We start from the raw sequence: 13,407 nt of genomic DNA on the forward strand, positions 1-13,407 counted from the left end.
ATCTGTTGGGAAAGGGTGATCTGGCTAACCAGCTCCACAGGGGCCATGATACTGCTGCTCTCCATGGGGAGGGAGGGAGAGCTGAAGATGTGCTTCTCTTGAGGATGGAGCCAATCCCCAAAATATATTAAGCCGTATAACAGAGAGTCCAAAGTAAACAACATCCAGCAAAATAATTGCCATTGTAGGTAAAGCTCTGTTTTTTCCTTTGCACTTACTGAATTCTGTCCTCTTGATGGTGGGCAGCCAAAGTAACCAGCTGTGACTCTACTTTCTTCAAACTTCAGCTGCTCAAGGAACTGTTGCTGGTTAGATTAAGTAGTACAACTCTGTACCACAGCAGGTAGAGAACAAAATGCATCCTGTTTCTTGCCAAGGTTCATGGCAAAGACTCGGAGATGATCTTCTCACAATATCTGCTCGCTTGTCAGCAGGGGTGGTTGGTGCTACTGTCGCTGACAACAGGCAGCCGGCTTGTACACTTCTTTGACTGTTAAGGGAAAGAACGTACCGACACTGAAATAGTCCAAAAGGCCCATTGACTGCATTAATTAAAAATTATTGTGGTAAACTATGGTTTTGTATCTCTCAGAGCTTCTGTTTCTAAAGGACACTTAGACTGACCACATAGTGACAGGAGGTTCCCCATGTTTTTCTCCCTGGCAGCTGGTTGGACACATGCAGTCCCGTGGGCACGCAGAGCCTGGCAAGTTTTCTATATGTTTTTTAGTTTTTCTCCTGTCTTCCTCCACCATCACCAATCCAGAAAACAGTAATTTGAAACAGCAAGATTTCTGATGGCTTTTCTAGATCTTGTCTCTTTTGGGGAACAATCTCTCCGGTTAGAAATACTCCATTACTTTCCATGTCGCCAACTGGAAAACAGTGAGACATTCCCTGACCAGTATTTCTCCAGTCACATTGTACATGAGCTATTCACCGACTGGTTTTCTGCTAAAGGAAGCTTTAGCAATGCCTGTGAAAAGCCCTATCATGCACGAGCAGTTGCACAAGGAAGCTTTTATTAAACAAGATCTCAACAGGGACTGTTGAAGGCACAGTAAAATCTGTGCAACGGCTTCTAATTGCAGTGAATCTAGATGTACAAGCAGGAAAATCCTCCCAGCTGCAGAAGACAATTTTCTTGCTCGTCTGCCTTGACAGCTCACTCTTGCTTGAGGAAATGGAGCCAAGCCACCACTTTTAGCACTTCAGCAGGTGATTCACCAGCAGCTGAGTCATCCCCGTCCAAGGCTAGCACATCCAAAACCCAGGGAGGGGTGGATGGCTGGGAGAAGGTACATAACAAACCGTCCTCCACTAATTCGTGCCATCTGGGAGTGACAGTCCATAGGCCTGCAACTTTATTTGCAAAATATTGTTTACAAGTTTTATTACAAAGTCCATAGGGAAAAAGACTTAATTTTATTTAACAATTCATCATCATTACACAAACTGTTGTTCTGGATTCGGCTTCAGAAAACAGGAAGCAGTACTCATAAGACTGGTTTGTCAAGCTTTTTTTTTTTTTGCAGACTTTTGTTGTTAAGAAGTCAAACAATTAGATGGGAACACTGGAATTGAACCCACTGTCATGTAGTTGGAGTCTTTTGGTGTTAGAGGTCTCTCTGGTGAGCCACAGAGGACATAAGCTGTTGCAGAGTCTTGACTCATCACTTTGGTTGGTGGTAACCCAGGCTTACACGGGAGGTCTCCTCACCTAAATGTTCATAACTGAACAGGAGGGCAGAGATCACGAATGGTTATCTGTGAGCAGATGCCGGGCGATGCTCACGTGTCCCAGTACTTGCACAATCCCTTTGCTTAAGTGTGAAATTACGTAAAACCAGTCATTAACCCCACAGAAGCTGTTCCCTTTAGCCTGCTGGGTTAGCAAATTTGATCAGTGCAGTGAAGGATCCAGCAAGGAACTGGCAGAAGGTTGAAGAGGAGACTGTCCCTGGGCAAGGGGATGGGGTAAAAGCAGCAGGGTGTCCCCATTTGAAAATGGTGAGCTGGTAGATAGCTCAGCCCTACAATTTAACTCACAACATTTTGTTTATTGATCTCAGATACCACTTTAAAAAAAAAAACGGAAGCAAATCAGTAATATTTAGTTGCTTTCTATCTGCTGCAACCAACAATTAAACACCAAACTTTGCAAGATAAGGATAGACAGAGGATTATTCATTAACCCAGAGTGCAGAAAAAGCAAATTCACAGACTTTGTAATGCTTTAGAACACTTGGCTACAGTCAAAATACGTCTTAAAAATCACTTTGATCTGTAGTTTCCACTAAAAAGGAGCATCCACCCCACTTCCACTCTGACCGTGCAGCCTGGGTTGTAAACAGTTTCTACCATCAAGGATGGGCGTTAACGGAGTGGACACGCTTGCCTTCTCAAAGAAAAGGCAAACTTTGGCTTTACCTCAAGACAAGAAAATTGGACTAGAACTTAGGCTCCAGGTTCCCAAATCAGCTCAGTTTCTGTAAGGGAGCATAAGCGGAGGCAAAATTTTCCCTTGTCCTCTCTCCCTTTTTGCCCCCACTTCACCAGACACAAGGAAGAGACAGGAATTTAGCATGTGGTGCAGGTTCCCGAGGAACTTAAATGAAGGTTTAAAAACATCAGGAGTGTGATATGAGAAGTTAAAGGTCAGGATTTGAGATGTATCGAGTGGTTGGGCATTTCCGTACTACGAGTAGAGCCTGAGGCATACCCAGAGGGCCAACACTCATAGGGAAGAAGCACTGCTTAAAATCACAGCTTTCCATTGTGAAAACCTCATCGGAAACTCATAATGTTTGGGCCCGGGTCTGTGGATACAAGAGTCCTGTGAGGATGCCACAGGTCTACAACGAATAGGACACAGACCGCAGTGTTCCCGATCCATGTGCTCTAATGGAATCTATCAACCGTGATTGAGGCTCCAGACTTTGCCATTTACTGATGTGGGAACTTTGATACTACAGGAGCATATGAATTTCTAAAAGTTATTTGAAAAAGTGAAGTATCTGTGGCCTAGGTCTGCTTTTTTTTTTTTTTTAAATCCAGATTTTACGTTAGCATTAAAACCCCTATTCTAGAGGATTTTTTTTTAGATAAAAACATAGCTCTGTTAATAAATACCAAGACAAGTCTGCAAATACTCTCAAATATTTTTTTTTCCATTCTGTTTCCTCTTGCTTGAATTATCCTCACAAACGATACTTCACTTAGTAACATCCAAATAGTTTAAACAGATCTCAAAGAAGGAAGGGGGGGGGGAACACACTTACTTCTAGTTTTGAGAGCTAAAATGTGATCACTTCACCAGAGAGAAAACATGCACATGATCATACACGTGCAGGGAACACCGACATGTAAATGCCTACTCAGATGTGTGGTGGTTTCCTCTCTGGTTTTGCTCTGGTTTTTTTTGTTTGGTGTTTTGTTTTGGGGTTTTTTTTAGGGGAATGAAGCCTAGAAGTTTGAACAATGAAACCACTGGTACAGGTTTACCTGGGAAACTACCTGTCTTCTTAATAGGGTTAGAGATGGCTTCTGCAGAGGTGCCATTAGCTGCTGTTCCTTGCATCAATTTTTTTCAGCACAGCTGGTAGAACATGGTCTGTTGTGAGGAATATGGAAGTCATTTTTCTGCTCTTGGTTAATAAAATCTTAGCTGTCCTTGATGGTGGGGCAAAATTCAGGGCAAACATAAGGAGCACAGAGCTACCGCCAGATGTCTCTTTTTTTTTTTTTTTTTTCTTCTCTCAAGAATTAGGTTTTCATAGTGCCCGAGGAACAAAAGTACCAGTTACATGATCCGGCTTCTTAGGAATAGAAAAAATACTTTGGTTTCCTACTGTCTACTGAATCAAAATACAGTTTAACTCTGCTGGGTGGCCAGAGGTTGTGGATACTTTCTTTTCAATGTCTGTAGGTGAAGTTCACGTTCAGTGATGCTGTTTGCTACAGCCCCACAGCCCCAGATAAGTTGTTCGGAGCAGATGACGCACCTGCTAATAAGCAGGATGTCACACTTGCATCTCTCTCAAACGGCTTGGATTCTGTTTAGCAGAGAGAGAACATTTCAAAAGGCTCTTATCCTCATTTACGGAAACTTGTGACATTCTGAGGTTCATTTGGAGGAAGAATAACGTCTAAACTCCCTGACAAAAGCAATGCATTTTCTTACACATAACTAGCATTTGATATTTAAGTGTTTCTCATCCATCTCACAGAAGTGAACTTTAGGTCAGATATTGTGGATGTTTCTCAATAAATTAATACCATTTTATGGACCCAGTGACAGACATCTTGTTATTGGGTTATATTAGTGGATAATACTCTTAATAGAAGAGAAATTAAAATAAAATAAAAATAAAATAAAATGAGGTTATTAAATGAAACAACAACAACCAGTTGTCCTTCATTTTGAAGTGTCCAGATTTAAGAAATTGCTTTTAGAAGCTTTTTTCTGTCGTCAGAGTTGCTAAACTTTAAGAATAACCAAATTGAATCAAAATATGCTCCTAATTTTAAAAGAACCAAATCTAAACTCCTTTTTAACAAAAACAGGTGACTAGGAAGAAAACCAATATTGTTTCAGCTTCAGAAACCAGGAAATTATGGTACATTCTAAGGAATATGTATATTAAGAAACATAAAATTAACTTGGCAAACAGACACCCTCACAACCAAATGCTAATATTTCAAAACAACATTAATTTCTATCTCACTTTGCTAACAAACTCTTATTCCAGTGGCTGAAGCAGTGACATCTAACATGGGTTTGCCCGATTATTTCGCATAACATCAAGAAAGACTTATTAAGCCCTAACAAAACAGAGCAGCCAGCATATGCTGGGGGACGAAGGTAGAAGTGGTAGGTTAAAGTGGGATCACAGGCAGTGAAACAAAGGGCTTGTGGATGCCTTACTCTAAGAAAAGCCCATGCTAAGGACCTGCCTGCACGATACAGTGTGACATTGTCATTCCGGCAGTCTAATCAGCTGTGTTGCACACCGGGAGAGTGCTACCTACCCAGAAACACCAGGACATATTAAACAATTGCTGTAAAGTAAGTAAGGGGAATATAAACAGAGTCTTCTTCCTATATCTCTGAAAGAAATCTGATCTTTATGCAGCGCTTCGGGGGTTTGAGGTAAGGAGGGGAAGGCTGTAACATTTTTTTTTTTCTTTGACTGCATCATTTTAAGGTCATTTGGATAAATACCGCAGGAGTCAACATTATCTGTGAGCTGCCTGACAGGCTCTGTGTGTGTGTGGGACAAAATCCAAAGCACATGATCTGTAATGTCTCATCCAAGACCCACTGTGACAATACAGCATATCCCGCATCCCACACGCATCTTTCAGTAGAGAAAGGGACATAGGGAGGCAGCTTCTGGAAAAAAAAATAAAATTAAAAATATTCCTTTCTTACGGCACAATCATCTCTCTTTGGAGAAATCACACTTAATTATAAAAAGCACCCAACTTTTGTGGTTCTCAGCCTTTGGGGATACAGAGATGACTTGCTGTCTGTTAACGTTGAAAACTGTATTGAATATGAGCTTTTGAAAGAAGAACTCCGCGTACACCAGAGCATTCACTCCCCACGGAAGGGTTTCTGCATGTGAATTTAACACGGTGAATGGTTCCCCGCGTTAGAAACACCAGAAATTACTGTGAGATTGGAAGCAAGAGTCCTAGGACACTTTCTGGTGCGGTGACAACTTCCTAGTCCAGCCCGCCTCGGGTTTTTATCCCCAGTGAGATGGAAAGCAGGGAGCTGGGCATATGAAATAGTTCACCTTTCTTTGGCTTTATTTCAAATTATGATATTATTATTTTTTAAGTTTCAGGGATGGGTTGTGTAGCACAGTATGGATCCCTGCTTTAAAACCCTGGAGAAGGAGCAGTTCTGCAGTAACTGCTGCCGCCGCGCTCCCATCGGAGCCGCCCTCTTTCGGCGGGAAACCTCCCAACGCCACTGGCTCCGCTCCTTCCCCTCCAAAAGACCGCGTGAACCGGAGAGCTCAGTAAGCACCAAATTATACTGCCCTAATAAAAATAAATTTCTTGGCAAACTACTGGATTTGGCTCCATGCAGTTTGATGAAAAGCAGTTTATTAAATTAAGTCAATTTGCTTACCTAAGATTTGCTGATTATGTTCTTGCAACGCCACATGTCGAATGTCCTTTTAAAGGCTTGTGCAAGAACATCTGCGAGCCTCCTGTGTCAGAAACATCTCAAAAATACTAATCCCTCACTGAGCAGAAAACGTTGCTTCTCTTGGGTTAGCGCAGAATCCAGCAATGTGAAAGCTGAACTGAAATAAATCACGAGGAGAACCTTGCGCATAAAATCATTCTCTACAAGTCAGCAGCAATTCTAGACCCGATAGAGGATGCAAAGAAAAACATAAATTAATCTGCTAACGTTTTAAATTAGCAAATTACTCAAATTTTAGAAACAGGGTCAGCCTCTTGCTGCTTTACAGAGCCCAATTGGTACCAATAATCAGCAATAAATGACCTCACCAGCACTTTCAAAAATGACCAGTCTGCATTTCCAGACCCGTACAAAGTCTGTACCTGTTTGGGTCCAACTGAGATTTCCCTGACACAGGGAGAGGCTGTTCGCAAACATCCAGCTTGACAGCAGCTTCTCCGGCAGGCCCATCTCCTGCAGCTGCCAACTGGAGACCGGGAGAGATACGGATGCTCTCTGCCAGCTCCCGACTGGCAATTTTTCTACACCGCGGAAAACCAAAGCGTTTCGTGAACTCTTCTTGTGTCCCACAGCAACCCTAAAAGAGCTGAGGTGTTAAAAGTATTTATTAACGTAATTGATTCTCAGGGTTTTGAACATTAAAATTTAAAGGGCAGAAACCTGAAAATTTCTTTTAATGCACAGGTAGGTAAAACCTACCAGCGAGCCTTTTCAGTGCTTTTCTGCTCCTCATACACATGTTCTTGCAGCACTTAATTGCAATGTGATCACACCCAGGACTAAGACTGGTATGCCGTCAAGAAGCCTATTTAAACTGCCCAACTGGAGATGTGAGGAAATTGTGGCTCCTTCTGGGTTTTATCTGCTTTTAGCTGCCTGCCACCTGGAGAATGACAGCCCTCATGTAGTCACAGCTTTGAATACCTAAGCCCCTTTTTCAGGCACAGAAAGCCTTTGCTCCCCGTCTTTTGTTGCTCACGCAGACACCCTGGCATTGTCCCTTCCAGCCCAGGAGCACAAGTGGGGCTGCAGCTGCACAGCGAGGTGCCCAGGGGTCCAGCTGGGCTGAAAAGCAATGGTCCTCCCTTTCCCCCTCCATTTTCCCTTTGCTATTTTGCGGCTGGATACATTCCCCAGGCTGGAGCCCTGCACCACCACTGATGGTGGGGATCACAGAGAGGCACGAGTCGGAGGGCAGGAACAAGGGACTTGCAACGGCAGTTGCTGGAGGGAATCACTGAAAGCGTGACCAGCAAGTAACACCCTGCAGAAAAATACACGTCTGCCTGCTCACCCACACCCTAGCAGAGTTCACAATTGCTCCCCAGGGCTGATGGAGTGAAATGTTTATTCCGTAAATCGCAGCAATGCCGAGGTGGGGACAGACACCCAGCACTGCCAGCACCAAAGGGCAAAGCAGAACACGAAGCACCAGGGACTTCTGATAGCCAAGTGTTTGGCACCCACAGGCTCTAGACGTCTGAGCACAGAGACAGCCAACAGGGGGACAGGCCTTCAGGGATCTACATTTTAAATCTGAGAGTCAAAGTGGTTCTTCCATCCTGTATAGGACGAGACCAGGATATCTTAAACTGTCGTCTTTAACTTATTTAAGGAATTGCTTTTGATTATCTGTCAAGCAGAATACTAAAACACAGCATTTCTCAGACCATCGGTAACATCTGTTCAAATTCATTCACCACGAAGAAACCTAGAGCCAAAGGCGACTGATACTGCAAGATACAGCAAATTGATAGCGCACCACCCTACTTTAGGATCTGTCCCTTTATCTTCATTCCATCCTTTTGTTACCTACGCATTGAAGCAAGCGCTGTACGGCTAACATATTCCAGTGCAGCAACTTCCCCCAATTCCACTATTTAACAAAAATCAGGAGAAAATACCACAAAACTCCTGTCATCCTACTTTTCACATGCAACCACATTCACTGACCACTTCAACAGTCGCACTCAAATTGAGAGCCACGGACTGCTCTGGAGTCCGCACATTTCAAGGTAGGAAAAGTTTTGAGACATGTGGCACAAGAATAATAATAAAAAACAATAATATTACCAGCAGGCTTTTTCTGTGAAAACATTGCAAAATCCTTTTTTGTCAAAACAGTTGCGATCTTTTATCATCAATGAAAAAGGTTTAGATTCTTCATAGGTTTTTGAGTGTTTGCAAGCTCGAGCTGATGCCCCCTATTTCTGCTGTTAGCCTAACTTTGTCTTACAGCTGTGAATTGCTTTCACTATGTTCAGTGAGTACCTCTTTTCTGTCTTGAGCATAATCTTTTTTTGTAGTACAGAGAAAAAGCTAAACCAGAAATCAATATCTGTGGTTATGTTTACCATAAAAGGGTAAAAACATTTTCCAGGTAAAATAAGAGTTTGGCAATAACAGAAAACATTTGTTACACAGCAGCTTCAAAAGGTGGCTCATAACTTGTATCTACTGATGTGACCCAGAAGAAATATGAAATAGAAAGAGGCAGCAAGATGTTTTTGAAACTGTTTGAAAATGAAAACAATGTTAGAGAAAACAGCAAGGATTGAGCAACTTTCATTTTTGTTTCAGTCTGCGTTCTGCCAAAGTCGCTTAAATATCAGGAAGTGTTTGCAGCGCACAGCTGTTTATCAAAGTAAAATAGGTAAAGAGGTAGCCCAAGGGCTGTGGGACATTTAAGAGAGAGCAATGATTGGAAGAACAGTGCAACGCAAAACCTAATTCGCCAACAATTAACATTTGGGTTTGAAATAAAAACAAAACCAACAACAGCAGCAGGTTCTGGAATAGCTCCAGATAGATTTCTATAGGGTTGGGGCTCCAGACAGAATCTACTCAAACTGAATGTTGAAAAAAAAAAAAAAACAACAAAAAAAACCCCAAACAAACAAAAAAAACCACCCCAAAACCAAACCATGCAGCCCCTGAAAGAGGGAGGCTGTGAATATAAGCAATCTTTTGGCATATAAAGGACCCAGACATTAATGCAAATATCACAATTTACTTAGCGACAGGGCAATAAGCCTACATGTAGAAAACAATTCTTAAAGTTTATTTTAAAATAACATTCTTGGAGAAAAACAGATGTATGCCTAGCTTCATTGACAATGAAGACTTTATTAGCTGTAAAAAAAATACCACCAAAAGAAACTTCTTTTCTATTGATGGAAGAGCCCTGTCACCCAACGTGTCTGATTTTATTAGCTATTATGCAATAAATTAAGGAATTACTCCCACAGACAGCATTGGGAGAAAGCATTTCATATTAAACGGCCCTCACGTCTCTCCTCAGAAGGGATTTTTTTAGGGAAGGAACGGCTAATAATAATTAGGCCATCTGCCACATTACTTCAGTAACAGAAAGACATGAAAATCTCCGTCTAAGCAACTTCAGTATTATTTTTACGGCTTCTCTGGTGCCACAGCTGTGTACAGCACTCTACAAACTAATAAGAAATGGCAGGTTGCTGCTCAAGGAGCTGACAGCCCGAATTAAACATGATGCACCACCATACAATAAACGAGACTAGAAAGCTTTTTTGAAAAAGGGCTACCAGAACTTTAAAAAAAAAAATATAAGGGGCTACCTAATTATCTTCTTATATAGATACACATGTAGTCTTAAGAGTTTGCTGCTAGAGAAGCCTTGGTTTTTTTTAAATAACAGGGAATTAGCTACAGGAGTGCATTTTTGGGTAGAAGGGGAAGATAGTGTTGTAGAAAACAGATATTTAGGAAAAAAATAATCTGTTATATAATGCATATATGAGCTGGGAAGATATTCCAGCCACAGCTAATAGAAATTAGCTTGTGACAGAGATGACTAGGCAAAAGGCAATTAGGGAAGATAATGCCGTAGAATGGAACCTCCAAGATGAACTTTGAATCTCAGGCATGGATGGTGATCACAGCATAACAAGACAGGATGGGAAGCAGTGTAATTAATAAAAGAAAGAAGGTAATATAGAAATCAGGAGATGAAACAGTACTGCGCCCAAGGGGGAAAAAAAATAATAAAAATAACATAATAGGAGAACGGTGTCCACAGGGCAGAACGTAGCATCAGTGTGAGGAAGACAAGAGGTTCGACTTATTGAAAGGGACGCTGAAGGGAGAGACAGGCAAGTTGCAAAGGAATTTCAAATTAGCTGCCTTCAGTTTGGCAGCTCAATTGTCAAAAGGGAAGTAATCATGTGTGATTTGAGAATCATTATGTCAAAGGCTTTAAAACCTACTACAGTTTTATTTCAATGACTCACTGCATTTAATCAGTATAAATACAGTACTTCCCCTCTTACCTTTTTTTAATCAAATAGGCTGCAAAAATTAGAAGAAATCTGTAGTATGCTTGTTTTACTTTTTAGTACTTTAGTACTTAACGGAAGTATTTCCTCCAGTTGCAGGCTTTCATTCTCTTGCAAAAATTTGAGGCAATAGTGTACTATTTTTACAAACTTTTTTCCACACTCCGATTACTTTTTTTCATAGCTATTTTGGAAGACAGACTTTAAAGATGCAGATACTTTTAGCATGAGTTAAGGGCTGCCTCCAAAGGCATTAGAGTAGAGTAACATTGTATACTCTGAATTCCTCTTACCTGTTGTACAGAAGTTTTAAGGAAACCTCCCCTATATGTACGTCCTCAGTCACACAGGGGCGTGTACGTTTTATTAGGAGAAGACCATGAAAAAGACTCGGAGCTGCAGCACATGCGACTCCCTGCCTTTCAAAGCTTCGGCTATTAAACCCAAAGGAGTTTTCAGGACACTAGAGCTAGACGACTTTGTCCTAATGCCTTCAAGAGCACAGACTCATCCCAATTGTGGCAGCAGCAAACTTCCAGAGCCCAGCACACGAAGGCCTTACGCTGTAGAGTAACAGGAAGGTAAGATGGTAAATGTAGAGATGGGAGCCTGGACATTCACCTGGGCCTGGCAGAGAGCCCGTAGCTGCTGCTCAGTTGCGATCAAGTGACCACAGTGAAAAATACTCTTTCAAGGATCATATTCCAAAGCTCCTCAGGCTGCACAGAAACCTATTTTCCAGCAGTGATTTAGACTCATCCTCCTCCTCTTTTTATAGTGTACAGACAACACCAATCTTCCCTTTCTCCTTCATGGATTCTGCTATCTCTGCGGGAAGAGGCTAAAAAAACTCAAAAGAGCCAGTAGTGGGTGGAGTGATTCTGTTTTCATACAGTCTGTTGTGCAACAGCACCATCCAGCTGTCAAGCAAAAAATAATGAAACAATAATGCCACTATCCAGATTTGATCCTTATACCACAAGCAAAAATGAAGAATTACAACTATTAAATGAAAGAAAACCCACGGGTCTTTTCCCTGCTTCTGAATTAATTACATTGTGTCCACTGTGTTATGTTTTCTGGGTTAGCACACAAGCAAAACTAAGAATTCAACCCAGTTTATTCCTGCCCAGTAAGACTGGCAAGCTATGGCTTACCTCTGTGTTTCAGTGAAGTGTGGAATATAAGCTCTCAGGTATGAGGAAGAGACCATTTTCTTTGGCTCACAACCAACAGTTAATCACACTACAAAAATTAATGGAAAAACCTCAACCATTTCATACATAAGAGCCTATGTTTTAGCTATCAACTAACCACTCTTAAGCTTCAGTGGTGAAAGGAAGAACAGCAGTGTCCAGTAAGGGAGGAAAAATGATGAGAACTCAGACTTAACTAATGGATTACTCGAGAGGCATTATAACATAAGGAAGAAAACTTGTGCTTTCCCAGATTTTCGTAAGTTGTGTTCTTTAACAGTAACTATAAGGCATATGGAATTGAAACAAATGGAATTGAAACAAATGGCATTCCCCACAATAGATGACTGATTACCTGAATTAAATCCACGAGGTCACTGTTTAAATTGCCCTCAATTCTTCACTAAACCCATTTTTGTTGTAACACTCACAGGGAGCCTATCATGTGTGTCCACTGATGATGAGGAAGTCTAATATTAGAATACTGTTCTTGCATTACATGTGCCTTAGCCTGTCCTGTGATCCCACATTCTTTGACACTTGAAAGCAGGGAATGCATCTCCTTTTCTGACTTTCTGAAGTCCAGTCCTGGTTCTTTACAAACACTTTACAAAGCAGTACAAGGTATCTTGAAGTCTAAAGATACATCATTCATCCTTTAAAAGGAAACAAAAACAATAGCAACTTTTGAAGTAAATATTGGCAGGGAAAAAAATTGTGAATGCAACAATTAACCTAGGAGAAAGGGCATTTCTACACTCAAAGAAAACTTGGAAGGAAAACCTAGGATAAGTGAGATGACTTTGAGGAACTTAAGCTTATGCAAGGAAGAATCAGCATAATCATATCAAGAGGAGATGCCGCTTTTCTTGCGTGGAACTAAAACATACAGTAGACTTTAATATAAGCCCAGAATATAAGCGCACAACAACAGGAAAACAACAAGCACTAGAATAGTAGCCAAAGCCATAGGAGCAAAGAACATGCCCAAAGATACAGCAGAGGTGCCAAATGACAAACCTGTGCCAAGTGGGAGAGAAGGTGCCCTTAGACAAGCAAGACAGCAAAACCAGAAGAGTCCAGAGAGAGACACAGCCCTAAGGAGAAGGGGACAATCAGCTCCCCAAAAACTGCAGATGAGCAAGATCAAACAGAGGCATGGACAATGAGGAAGTAGTTTGGCTAAGTTTGACTAGCAACAGCAAGTTCTCCTCTCACTAAGACAGGGAGAGCAGAGAACACAAGACCTTCAAGGGGAGCTGTATTAGAAAGTTATTGCAGGAGTTCATTAGATCAGACACAGAACAGAGTTATTAGGAAAAAAAAAGCTAGAATGAGAATGGACAAAAATGCTCACATCAGTAAAAAAGAATTGGTGCCAAATGTGAAAAGAAAAAAAAGAGACTGGTATGTAGGAGGGTATTGGAAGAAGGTGGCAAGGAGGTGGTGGTCAAGAGAGAACCTTTGACTCTATAATGAAAATTTATTCTCTGTTCCACAAGAAAAAAAAAGTCAGCAAAGTTTGAATTTTAAGTGCAGAGAAAGTAATTCAAAATAAAGAATGTGATGATCTTCATTGAAGAAAGCTTATTTCCCTTGCCAGGAACTGAGCAGAGAACTTGTGTCACGGCTTGGAGGCTGCACAGCTACGCTCAGAGAACTGCATACTCAA

The sequence above is a fragment of the Rissa tridactyla genome, chromosome 2 (genome assembly GCF_028500815.1).
Source record: "Rissa tridactyla isolate bRisTri1 chromosome 2, bRisTri1.patW.cur.20221130, whole genome shotgun sequence".
Taxonomy (NCBI): domain Eukaryota; kingdom Metazoa; phylum Chordata; class Aves; order Charadriiformes; family Laridae; genus Rissa; species Rissa tridactyla.